This window comes from Eumetopias jubatus, unplaced genomic scaffold, assembly GCF_037043125.1.
Source record: "Eumetopias jubatus isolate StellerSeaLion01/CBP00866 unplaced genomic scaffold, mEumJub1_p1.0 scaffold_9, whole genome shotgun sequence".
Taxonomy (NCBI): domain Eukaryota; kingdom Metazoa; phylum Chordata; class Mammalia; order Carnivora; family Otariidae; genus Eumetopias; species Eumetopias jubatus.
Genome location: NW_028274815.1, coordinates 10,656,630 through 10,669,712, shown reverse-complemented (window position 1 = coordinate 10,669,712; position 13,083 = coordinate 10,656,630).

The window sequence follows — 13,083 nt, the reverse complement described above, 5'->3', positions numbered from 1 at the left end:
TGACACATCATCAAACCATATTTTCGTATATTTTAGTATTGCTAAGATACTCTCTCCCCATTAAAAAAAAATCATAAGAGGCTTCTTTGATCCAGTTAAGTGCCAAGGAGCACTGTATTGGTTAATTTTATGTATCAACTTGGCTGGGACACAGGGCTTCCAAATATTTGGTGAAACATTATTTCTGTGTGTCTGTCAGGATGTTTCTGGATGAGATTGGCATTTGAATCTTTAGACTGAGTAAAGATGATTGCCTTCTCCAGTGTGGGTGGGCATCATCCATTCTGTTGAAAGGCTGAATACAACAAATGGCTGAGTACAGGAGAACTCACTCTCTCTCTGCCTTACTCCTGAGCTGGGACATCAGTGTTCTCTTGCACTTATACTAAGGATTACATCATCAGTTCTCTTGGGTCTCAGGCCTTCAAACTCAGCTTCTGTGACTACAATATAAGGTTCTACATTTTTCAGTACACATAGTACTGTGATTTGGACCCAGCAATCCCGGGTCTCTGGCTTGCCAGCTGCAGGTCACGGGACTTCTCATCCTCTATAATTGTGCGAGCCAATTCCTTATGAGAACTCTCTCTCTCTCTCCTTCTCTCTCCCTCCCTCTGAAGAACTGCAACGAATATAGGCATTCCAATTGTCTGCATTTCCTATCATGCTGGAAACTTGAGAATATATTTCCCTAAGCATTTTTTAGACCCATGGATTTTGAGCTGGAGGAGCTATGAAAGCTGCTTTAAATGTAAGTGAATCAGATGCAGGGATGTTTAGAGGCTTGCCCAGTCACATGAATGCTAGCGGTAGACCTAAAACGCAAAGTCAAGTTTCTACACTCAGCTTTGTGCTGTATATTTGATCCTTTTTACTACCAGAAGCAGTGCCATAAATACTCTGTTAATTTGCAAATTGAAAGGGCAGGACCTACCTATGTCCCCAACTCTTCCAAATTGTTAAAGTAGTTCCATTGCTGAGCCTTCTATGTGATTTATTAGTTCTTTATGTTGTTCAGTGGTCCCCAATGTTATTATCAAGTACATCACAGAGGCTTTGGGAGAATTTATGACTGTTGCATTGGTCCTTTTCCTTATAATGGTATATATCAAGTAATGGAATTACTTACTTGAGATGATCCTGGGTTTATCAATCCACTGTTCATAGCTACACTGTATCCTGAGCTTGCCTTAAAGATTTTTCATTTTCCATGATACTAAAATAAAGCTATCACCTGGACTTAAAGGTTGCACTCTCATTTGCCCACATCCTCAAAATGAAACAAAACATGTATCAACAGATGTTAAAATATAGGAAACAGTTGGATATGCTTATTTGTTTAGTTGTCAGCTTCCTTAAATTAGAAATAGACATTCTTGACAGAAATAAGCCTAAGGTCTAAGAAAAGAGCTGATTTGGGAATGCTGCCTGCCAACAAAAAGCCTATAGCATGGAAAAAAAAATGAATTCATGTGTCTTCTTTATGTCTTTAACTCTAAGCTCCATATTAATTACGAATCATAAGATATCATAAAAGTTATCACCTGTTTCCTTTGTAAAATTGCTCAATACAGTTGTATAACTGGACTGGAAGTCATTGATTTTCTATTCTATGCCACTAGTTTTCCTCTAGGATTCTACTTTCTTGTTGATAGGAAAAATAACCACCCTGGGAAAAGTGGAGTAACAGTTGGCTTGAATTGTGGCTAGCTAGTAGCTGTGGTCTTAGGGACTACCGTTCACGGACACTGGGAGTATTGTCTGTATGAAGATTGTACAAATCACCTTATGATGTAAAGCCTGGCCTTTGGCTGATGAGCTGTATGGGTTCCTTTTCCTACCAGAATATTTGGGTCAGTCCGTGCTCTTTCTCCTTGACTTGGAATCAGATGCTGATACAGAGGCACAGAGAGCCTAGTTTCCTTTGAATTTACTCCACTTGCCAAACAGCGAGAATTCAGCTTGAGCTACTGCATCTGGAAAAAGCGTCAGAGGTCAATCTGGTAGGCATGCTCGAGACCCCTGTTAACTCATACTGTCTGGTTCTCAGGGTTTGCTTTGCTTTTTAGCCATTCATGTGACTTTGCCATTTAGGCATTTACTAAACCTCAGCTGTCAAGACCCTCCTTCCAAAAGACTTGCCAAAGATTTCTTGATGGCATTTACATTTTCCTGTCATTTTCTTATGACTAGGGTCCCCATATCCATCTTTTCAGAGGATTATTGGATAGTTGCCACAGCCCTTGCATGTCTGGGAGTTCCAGAAAAATAGGTCTGTCATTCTTCTGATGCAAAGTGGTATTTTGGGAGTCGTTAGTTAGCAATAAATGGTTTTTCCATATTGATACAAGAGCACAGTGGGAAGGGTTTTTATTTGAAAAGAGCTTAGGCTTTGCAGTGAGATAAACCTGCCACTAGTTAGTCATTAATTAACCTCTGAGACATTAGTTGTGTCCTATGTAAGCTGTGCTATTTCTTAGTTTATGATGTAAGAATACTGGAAGACGTGTAATGAACAAATGGATATAAATAAGTGAATGTGAATGTCTTTTACCAATATTTGAAAGTTCTGGGAATAAATACAATTGTTTTTCATTTTTATGTCTTCTATCTTTCAGTAAGAGGTACTATGATACTAATAGAATGTCCATGCACAATAGTGAGTGAACTTTGTGTCCCCTCTCCAATGCCTACAGTAGCCCTGCAAGGTAGATCTTCCTGCCATCACTTTACAGCTGAGGAAACTGAGCCTGGAGTCTCAGGGTCAAAGTGCTGCTAAGCCCTAAATTTCTGAATGAAGTCCAGGTTTCTTTGACATCAAAGCTCATTTTCTTTTTATTATCTTCTCGTCATTCCGTCATGAAGCTTCCATTAATTCTCCTTTACGTCCTCTGACTGTGGGCATTAGACACGCCAGTGGGGCTGGTAGTACTGTAATGACTTGCACATACATTTCCACTTAACCCTCTTGTCAGCCATACGGAGTCAATTCTATTCCCATTTTTTATAAAGGGAAACTGAGGCTCACAGAGTTTAAATGATATTCTAAGACTGTGCAGCTAGTAAGTGGCAGGGGTAGGGTAGAAATGCATTATGTGTGGTCTAAAAACACACCCATTAAGTCATTTCTCATTTATCTCTGCTTCTATCTGCTTCTGGTTGTTTTTATTGTTGTTGTTGTTTTTGTTTTTTTTCTGTCAATATCCGTTCAGGGAGCCTGGGTGGCTCACTCAGTTAAGCGTCTGCCTTCAACTCAGGTCATGACCTCAGGGTCCTGGGATTGAGCCCCAACCTCTGGCTCCCTACTCAGCGGGGAGTCTGCTTCTCCCTCTCCACTTCCCCCCTGCTTGTGATCTCTCTCTCTCTCTCTCAGCCTCTCACTCTCTCTCTCTCTCAAATAAATAAATAAAATCTTTAAAAAAATCCATTCATAATTTCCTTCCTTTGCTCTTTATTATCCAGTTGCAATTTTATTTTTCTTGGAGTTCCACTTTCCCTTCAGTGATTTCTCCCAACATCTTCCCTTCCCTTTGGGACGATAAGAGCAAAATGGTCCAGTGCTGAGCAGGAACAGATTGCAATGGCTGGCAGGCAGCTGCGGAGCATGGGATCCCCCCTGATGTCTGTCAGCCGGCTCTCAGCAGGCCCCACTTCAGTCTGCTGCCACATCCATTAAGTGCAGCTTGTTGTTTACATTCTTTCCACTCTTTGGAAGTGAGGGGGCTGTTTCACGCACTGTTTAAAGATGTAGTATCCAAAGGCTGAACATACCATGAACACTCTTTTGCTTGAGTGTCAGATCTTCTTTTAGGAATGAAAGATAAAAGACGGATGGTTGGCATGGTGGGCACTTGATGATGACAAGATAGATTCCTGGATACCTCTGATAGTATGTCAGTTCTGTGAAAACAAAAGAGTTCCTGGAGCCCTGTTTCTGTCTGGAGGACACATTTTTTTAAGTATCCACTTGTACCATAACCTGTATACATTATTATGCTGTTTTAATTATATTATCACATTTCATCCCCCCAACAACCCTGAGGTTTGTTATAGTTCTCATTTTGCCGACGGAGACGTTGGGAATGAGATTTCTTGTCTTATCTTGTAAGTGATACTTTTCTGCATTCTAAAAACTCCAGACTTCCCTGCCATGAAGGAATGATAGCATCGGATGTAAGGAGGTGAAAGCCCCAACGGGTTCTTCTGAAGTCTGTTCTTTCCTAACTAAACTTTATCTATCAAAAGTTTAATACTATAAAACATTTCAACAGTTTGTGGATTGGGTTACACTCTGAGCAAAATACCGTGACAGGGATCTTTTGGGGTAGCATCTGTCTCATTGTTACTGGAATGAAAACAAGATGTCTTTTGAGTCTACCTCTTCTAAGATTATATTCGTCACTCAGATGTTTTCCTCATAGCTCCATGTTACCGGAAAAGACAATAAGCTAATAGCGTATGGAGAGTAATTTTCCTTTACAAATGTGCCTTTGCTGTCATCCTAACACATGAATATTGAAATGAGATTTGAGGATGATAATTTTCCAGCTCAAATTCCAGAATGAATGGAGAAACAGATACTGATGTCAAACAGGTAACGTTGTTGTTGATAAAGCTGGGTAAAAGAATGTTTGTATGCACTTGAAGCCAACATCAGGGCTTGATTATTTTCCCTCTGAAGTGGGCTGGGCATTTATAGGGCAAAGAAACGTAGATCCAGTGGGTTTAAGTGGTGAAAAATCATGTATGTTCTGTAGGCAGGCTGTATCTGAAAGAGCATGCTAAGGAAGTCTGTCTCATTTCCATTAAGCGGCATTACTCTGATTCTGTGTGCTGACTGCATGTTTTGGAATAATAGATGAGACAGCATTCCTTCCCAGAAAAGAGGCTTGCAAGAACTAGACCAAGCATGGCCAGTATCCCCTTTTGTAATCTCCCTGTGGCCTAGGGGAGTTTAGTCGTGTAAATAAATACTAGGAACACAGGTAGAATTTATATGACTAATACTTTTGGGACCATAAATGTGTTTTGGTAATGTATGTTTGTGGGCTGACAGGAGCAAGGGATGAGCAAATAAGCACAATCCAATCCTGGTTCTGTCCTCAGAATTATATGGAAATTTTATGGAAACTCTAACTACTCTGAATCAATTTAGAACTTTATAAGGGCATCAGAGGACTATCTCTCTATGATGTCCAAAAGTTGGGACAGCTGAATTGTTCACTCCGTAACCACTTGGATGGAATTTGGAATCCATAGAATATTCATTTAATGATGGGCCTGGTGGCAAAGAGTCAAGGTGAACACGTGTAACAGGAAAGAACACTATTTGTATGAGAGTGTGAGGGAGAGCCGACTTCCTATAATAAGAAAACTCACACAGATATCCTTCTTCTCAGCTGACGGGCACCTGGTGCATTCCTTTTCCTTTGTCTTTCTTTCTTTTTCTTCTCCCCAACCCCCTCACGGGACTGGCATGTGATTGACACACCATGTGATCCAGTGGTTTTCCTTCTCCCGTGTGACTCAACTGCAAATACGTGACTCAGCCTCTGTGGCATCATCGGACCAGCGTGGAGTCACTGTGAGCCTGTGAGATTTGGAACGAGTTAACCTAGAGTTTAAAGTCAGTTGACAGATCTGATTTCCTTATTCCCTACTACTCAGATATTAGAAAGGACATTCGAAATTCTTATTTTATGCAATTGAAATGACTATCAAATTCACTGAAATAACACATTTATTATTTTTTATCAGGTTTATTCACTCCTGTAATCAAAATGTGGAGCATTCCTCCTCACTCCCCCAAATTCCCTCCTGTCATTTTCTTGTTGACGCCTCCCTCACCTCTTGTGATGTTTCTGGCAACCACAGAGATGCTTTCTGTTTTTCTATTGCTGCCTTACCCAGAATGTCATATAATGGGTTTGTACAGTCGTATGTACCCTTTTGAGTCCAGCTTCTGTAATTTAGCATAATGCATTTGAGACTTACATATATCACTAGTCTTTTGTTATAAAACTAGCTGTTTTATTTCTGAGAACTCTTCCTTCCATTGGTGATGCACTGCATTTTGTTTATTAAATTATCAGTTGAGAAACATGTGGTTTATTTCCAGCTTGGAGCAATTACAGATAAAGTCACACTATAAAATTTCGTGTCAAGAGTTTGTGTGACTATGTTTTCATTTCTTTTTTTCTTTTTAAGATTTTATTTATTTATTTGATCGAGAGAGGGAACACAAGCAGTGAGAGTGGGAGAGGGGGAAGCAGGCTCCCCGCTGAGCAGGGAGCCTGATGTGGGGCTTGATCCCAGGACCCTGGGATCATGACCCAAGCCGAAGGTAGATGCTTAACGACTGAGCCACCCAGGTGCCCCGGTTTTCATTTCTTTTAAATAAATGCTGAGGAGAGGGATTGCTGGTACAAACGGTAGCTATATGTTTAACATCATTACAAATTGTCAAATTGTTTTCTGAAGTAGATTACCATTTTTCATTTTCACCTACAATGTATAGAGTGACCCAGTTTCTCTCCATCATCTCCAGTACCGGATTATTTCATTTCTTAAAAAAAAAAAATGTATTTTAACCAATTGTAGTGAGTTGAATTGGGGCTTCCCCAAAGATATGTGTTCCTAGAACTAAAATGAGACCTTATTGAGCATAAGGGTCTTTGCAGTTGTAAATAAGGTAAGAATCTGAAGATGAAATAAATCATCTTGGATTAGAATAGGCTCTAAATGCTAAGAAGTCCTTATAAGCAAAAACAAGTGGTAACAAACAGAGACACATAGGGAGAATGGCCATGTGAGGATGGAGGCAGGGACAGAGGCAAAAACGCACCTACCAGCCGAGAGATGCCATGAATTGCCTGCAGCCAGAAGTCAGGAAAGAGGTATGGTGGAATGGACTCTCCTTTAAAGCCTATGGAAGAAAAAAAAAATAAAAAAAAATAAAGCCTATGGAAGAAACCAACACTGCTGGCACCTTGATTTTGGACTTTTGGCCTCCAGGACTAGGAGATAATACATTCCTGGTGTTTTAGATCACCCAATTTGTACTAACTTATTAAGGCAGCCCTAAGAAAACTGGTAACACCATTCAAATTCAAATTGGTAGGTAGTGTCTCATTGTGATCCTAAGTTACATTTCATTAATGACTGAAATTGGGTGCTTCCGCGGGCCTCTGTGTACAATAGGCGGTCTGTTCAAAATTTTGCCCACTTAAATTTTTTTTTAATTATTGAGTTTGAATGTTATTTATGCTTTATGCATAGAAGACTTTTAGTGATTGTGTTTTTCAAATATTCTCTTCCAGTGTGTTGTCTTTTTATTTAAAGATTGTATTTATTTATTTGAGAGAGTGAGAGAGAGCTCATGCACAGAGGGAGAGGGAGAAGCTCTCTGCTGAGCAGAGAGCCCAACAGAGGGCTTGATCCCAGGACCCTGAGATCATGACCTGAGCCAAAGGCAGACACTTAACCCACTGAGCCAACCAGGCGCCCCTCCTTTTTATTTATTTATTTTTTTTAAAAGATTTTATTTATTTATTTGACAGAGACACAGCGAGAGAGAGAACACAAGTAGTGGGGGTGGGAGAGGGAGAAGCAGGCTTCCTGCGGAGCAGGGAGCCCGATGCGGGGCTCGATCCCAGGACCCTGAGATCATGACCTGAGCCGAAGGCAGACGCTTAACGACTGAGCCACCCAGGCACCCTCCTTTTTATTTTCTTAACACTGAATTTTCGATAGCAGACGTTGAAGTCAAATTTGCCAGTTTGTTCTGTGTGTGTGTATGTGTGTTTGTATGCATACGTGTATTGTGTGCGTGTGTGTGTGCCATTTCTGAGAATTTTTTATCTAAACCAAAGGCACAAAATATATTTTAGGTATTATTCTAGAAATTTTATATGTTTACATTTTACATTTAGGCTTATAGGCAGTTTAAGTTAATTTCTTTTATATTATGGGTGTGGTTGAAGTTCATGTTTGGATATTAAATTAAATTAAAAGATTATTCATTTAATAGTATTTTTGGACTGAAATCTATCATATTGCCTGTTTTCACTTGTTCCAGATTTTCTTTGATCAGTTTGTCCTCTTTATCTGCCTACATTTGAATTAATTCTTTAAATTTTTAGGATTCCATTTTATCTTCTTTCTTGGGTTTTTACTTATACTTTTTTATGGTTGTTTTTTATTCTGTTTAGTTTTGTGATCGCTCTAAGATTTATAATATGGCTTTCTCATTAATCACGGTCAACTTTTTTGAACAACAATGTACATCTTAGTAAAGTTGAAATGATAATTAGCACTAAGTTCAACTATTATTTTTAAAATTTTTCTTCCTTGTGTACTGCCCATTGTAAGGGTCAAGCTTCTAAAGAGCAATTAGGTGAAGAGTTTTCAGCATGTTTATTACTGTACTAGGCCCTGTGGGAGACACTACCATTTGAGGGAGAGCTTATATATTATCAATTCATTTTTATGTATCCAATATGTAGCATGCATTAGGTATCAGATAAATATGTTTTTTATTTTCTGCATTTTAGCAATGAATAATTGATGTGTAATAAAGTGCAAATATTTAAGGGTAAAATTTGATGAGTTTTGACATATGTATACCCCAAAACTCATAACTAAAATTATGATAATGAGTACACATCATCCTTGAAAGTTTCTTCATGTCTCTTTACAAACTATCCATCCCTTAGCCCATCACCCTCCTCATTCCCAGGAAACCCCCAGTCTGTTTTCTCTCAATACAGATTTGTTTGCATTTTCTAGAGTTTTATATAAAAATCATATATTACATATTAATTATTTTGGTATGCTTTCTTTCTAATCACAATTATTTTGATTTTCATCCTTTATATTGTTCTTGTAAGTAGGTATTATCTTTTTATTGCTGAGTAGCATGCATATGCCACATTGCTATAGGATATTTGGACTATTTCCAACTTCAGCTCTTACAAAGAAGCTACTGTGAACATTCATGAAAAATTTCATGTGGACATAAGATTTCAGTTTTCTTTGTTTGGGTACTAGAGTAGGGATATATTTAAATTTCTATTGACTTATACTCCATTCATCACCCACTGTGTTGACCAATTTTGAAACACTCTTGTTTTTTACTTAGTGTTAAAGAACATATCTTATCTTTGAATCTTTTATTTTGCTGTTGCCCTGTCAGCATCTTCATCATAAGCCTTGCTAGCACTTTAAAAATAAGTGGGCAATCATTACAAGTGTTCATGCTATCCTCTGGGAGAAAATGAATTCTGGATTTATTTGGCGTTGGAGTAATTAATGACAAAGGATTTACATAATAATTTCACTGTTAATTGATTTGCTATGTCAGTATGTCTTTGTTAACTACCTAGTAACTACCAATGATGATTAAACAATGAATTCCATATTTACCTGCAGCATTTGTCTACTATGATATATTTTAAAGAAATATAATTTGCAGGGTTTAGCACAATAGGACAAGTAACATTGTTCTAAAATAGTATTTCTTAACTGCTATGATACATCTATGTGTCATCAAACTCCCCTCCCTCCCTTTCTCTTTCTCTCTTCTTTTGGTCTTATGCCACAGCTGGAGGCATACCCTCGTTTCCCTTATTGATGCATCTTGAGTGTAGAAAATGTAGATTGAAACAATAAAATTAAGGTAGACGTCTTTGTACAGATTGACTTTTCTTTACTTTTCAATTAGATTGCCTTTCCCAAGAAAGACATTGGCAAAGCAATTGATTAAAATGAAGGACAAGTAGATATATTCTCATATGGACCTAACTGTGTAGTGGTTTTATTGAGAAAGTGAGGTGGGAAAAGCGGTGGGGATGTTGAGGTCTATGTCCTAGCTTGGCTATTAGTTCCTTATTTATCTCAACAGGTTCACTTCTCCCTGACCTATACTTTTTTTTATTCTGTAAATAAATGAGTTGGAGCAGCAAGGCAGTTTTCCCCAGAATTCAACAGAGGTACTTCTCTGGGGCTACAAATTATGACTTGAGTTTCATTTCTAAATTACGTTTAACTATTAAAAAAGAAAAACCCACAAACACTGGAAAATTGCCTGTTTAAATGTGTTACAATACATTTTTTATACTTTGTGGCCATTGTGGAACAAATACTGGGTGACTCCTCTTTGAGTGTAACAGAGTAAAATCTGTTCTTCATTTTTTGCTTAATTAAACACTGAACTTTGGACTGGATTGTGTCCCACCAAAAGTCATATTGAAACAGTAATGCCCAATGTGATGGGATTTGAAGATGGGACTTTCGGGAGATGAAGTCATGAGGGTGGGGCCTTTTGATGGGATTAGTGCCCTTATAAGAAGAGACATCAGGGAGCCTGCTCTCTCTCTCTTCCCCCCCTCCCCCTCTCTCCCTCTCTCTCTCTCTCCCTCTCTCTCCCTCTCTCTCCCTGCCATGTTAAGGACACAGCAAAAAGGCACCATCTGTGAGCCAGGAAGAGTGTTCACCAGAAACCAATCATGCCTGCACCTTGAATTTGAACTTCTAGCCTCCAAAATTGTGACAACATAAGTTTCTGTTGTTTAAGCCTCCCAGTCTAGGTATTTTGTTATGGTAGTCCAAACGGACTAAGACACTCTTTTTTTGAGTGTAACAAAATAAGGTTTCTTCTGCATTCTTTACTTAATTAAACATTGCCACTGTGTACAGTTATTTATTAAATGTGCAAATCAGAGTTTTATTGCTACTGGGCAACCAAAACAAAACCAAGAAATAATCAGTATGTCACAGGCTTTATAATACTCTAACACTCATAAATACCCTCCCCAATTCAAAATTACATATTCACTAAAATGACCTTATTTTTCTATATACTTTCTTACTAAAGAAGTGTCATTTTACATGGCATTACATATAATATTTTAATTTTAATTATGAATAAATCCTCTTGTCTGTTATGCACGTTTATGTATAAAATGTGTAAAACTACATATAAGTAGCCTTTAACAAAAATATTCTGGTGGCTCAGATGGTTGGGCGTCTGCCTTCAGCTCGGGTCATGGTCCCGGAGTCCTGGGATCGAGTCCCGTGTCAGGCTCCCTGCTCCTTGGGAGCCTGCTTCTCACTCTGCCTCTCTCTCTCTCTGTCTCTCTGTCTCTCATGAATAAATAAATAAAATCTTAAAAAAAAATATTCTACAACAAGAATGTGAAATCCATAGAGATAGTTGGTCTCTAGGATATTTTGTATTTTAATCTTGATTGATTTCCATTTCAGGGGTAGAAAAGTTTTTAACTCTATACAAAGGTGATACATTCTCAGGGCTGAGTTACTAGTACGTTTCTTCTCGAATGAGGTCAGTGTCTCCCTGAGCTGTTGGAAGTTCATGCTGGAGGATGTAGAATGCGGTGATTTTGTTCAGGAAGCTGAACAAAAGCTTAAAAGGAGTAGGCAAGAACCCATGCTTAGCAGAGAATTTATGATGAAGCTGAACATTTTCAATGTAAAATATTAAAGTTTAAAAATACATACCGAACCAGTCCAGTCAGAACTGGTGCTTATGTGAGGTCCTGAGTAAGCAGGGTCAGGGGCCCTTGATCCAGAAAAGTATCGTCATAACACACACATTGAACATCATAGAAGAGTAGTGTCCAGATAATGAAGGTCAGGAAGCTGGACTTTCCCAAGTGTCTACTCCGTGCCTGAGACTTTACAAGGTTTAGGCACATAAGTGATCATGTAAGATTTTGGACCCTTCTCCCCTAAAATACTTCCTGTGTCTACAAAAATTTCCTAACCTCTGAACAACTGAAGCTCTGCAGATGAGTGAGTATTGAAAGGTACAGCTTCGCCTCACTTATTTAGCCATAATTAGGACTCTTTTAGGCAAAAGGCTATTGGTTACCTACCCCCTGAAAAATGTTAGTTGCATCCATTTTTGCTTTATTTGTGTAACTGAAGAGTCATTGTGGCAATTTTAGCAAAACAAAGGAAATATTTCCTAATTATTTTCACTGAAAAGTACTGTAAGCCCATAAAAGGCAAAACTAATAGTGAATAAACTTGACAATCAATCAAAATAAATTGCCATTTCTTTAGTAATTCTGCTACAGATAAGTTCTTATTTCCCTCTCTCAGTGCTTCCTAGCTTGAGTTTGAACAGAAAGTCTTAAACATTCATTTAACTTGATTTAGGTGAAGTTAAGTTGTAATGCAATCTACTGATAAAAATTGATTACTTGGTTTTCTGGAAAATGAAGCTATTTGTTAAAACAGATAATTTTCAGAATTACATATATTGAGATGAAGCATAAGCCTCATGATAAAAATGTAATTAAAATCACTTCATAATTATTTATTTTATAAAATATATTTCTGTTCTGTTCTAACTTTTCAACTTTCTTAGCACAATTGCCAGAGCCTTGGAGAAAGAATATAAATATATGCAGTACATTTTATAATGAAAGTAATTTAATTGATGTTATTAATTACTTCTTTTCACTTTTCAGGGTGGTTTGAGGTGGATTCTCTAAACTCCAGACCATGGTTTTCATTAAGCATTGCAAACTTACTCTGGGCACAGAAAAGGATCTCATATATGTTACAAAATCCTCTTCTTAAATCTGTCTGTGTAACCTTTGAAAAGTCAAATCAAATCTATGGGATTTATCATCTACCTCTGGAAAAATAAGGAGTTAAGCTAGATTATCACTAAAGTTCTTCCCAGTTCTAATATTCTGCAAAACTGAGTTAGAGGAACATTTCCTCTTAACTTAAGAAGATATAGCTGACCTTTCTAGAGCTGCAAGTTTGTGCAGAGTATGCTGGGCATTTTGCATTCACTTTTTCACTTAATTTCTCTCTGAATGCTGCAAATGTTTCTACAGATGATGAAACTGAAGCTCAGAGAGCTTAACTAGCTAGCAATATACTCCAAAGCCCATGTTTTTCCTACTACATTGGAAATAACATATTTTCTCCCAATGACATGCAGATCAGGGTGCATAATAGAGCCGTGAACGACACGGAATGTGTCAAAATTATTATAATTAGTTGCATTTATACATGAAATGTTAAAAACAATCTTTACTTGGAAAA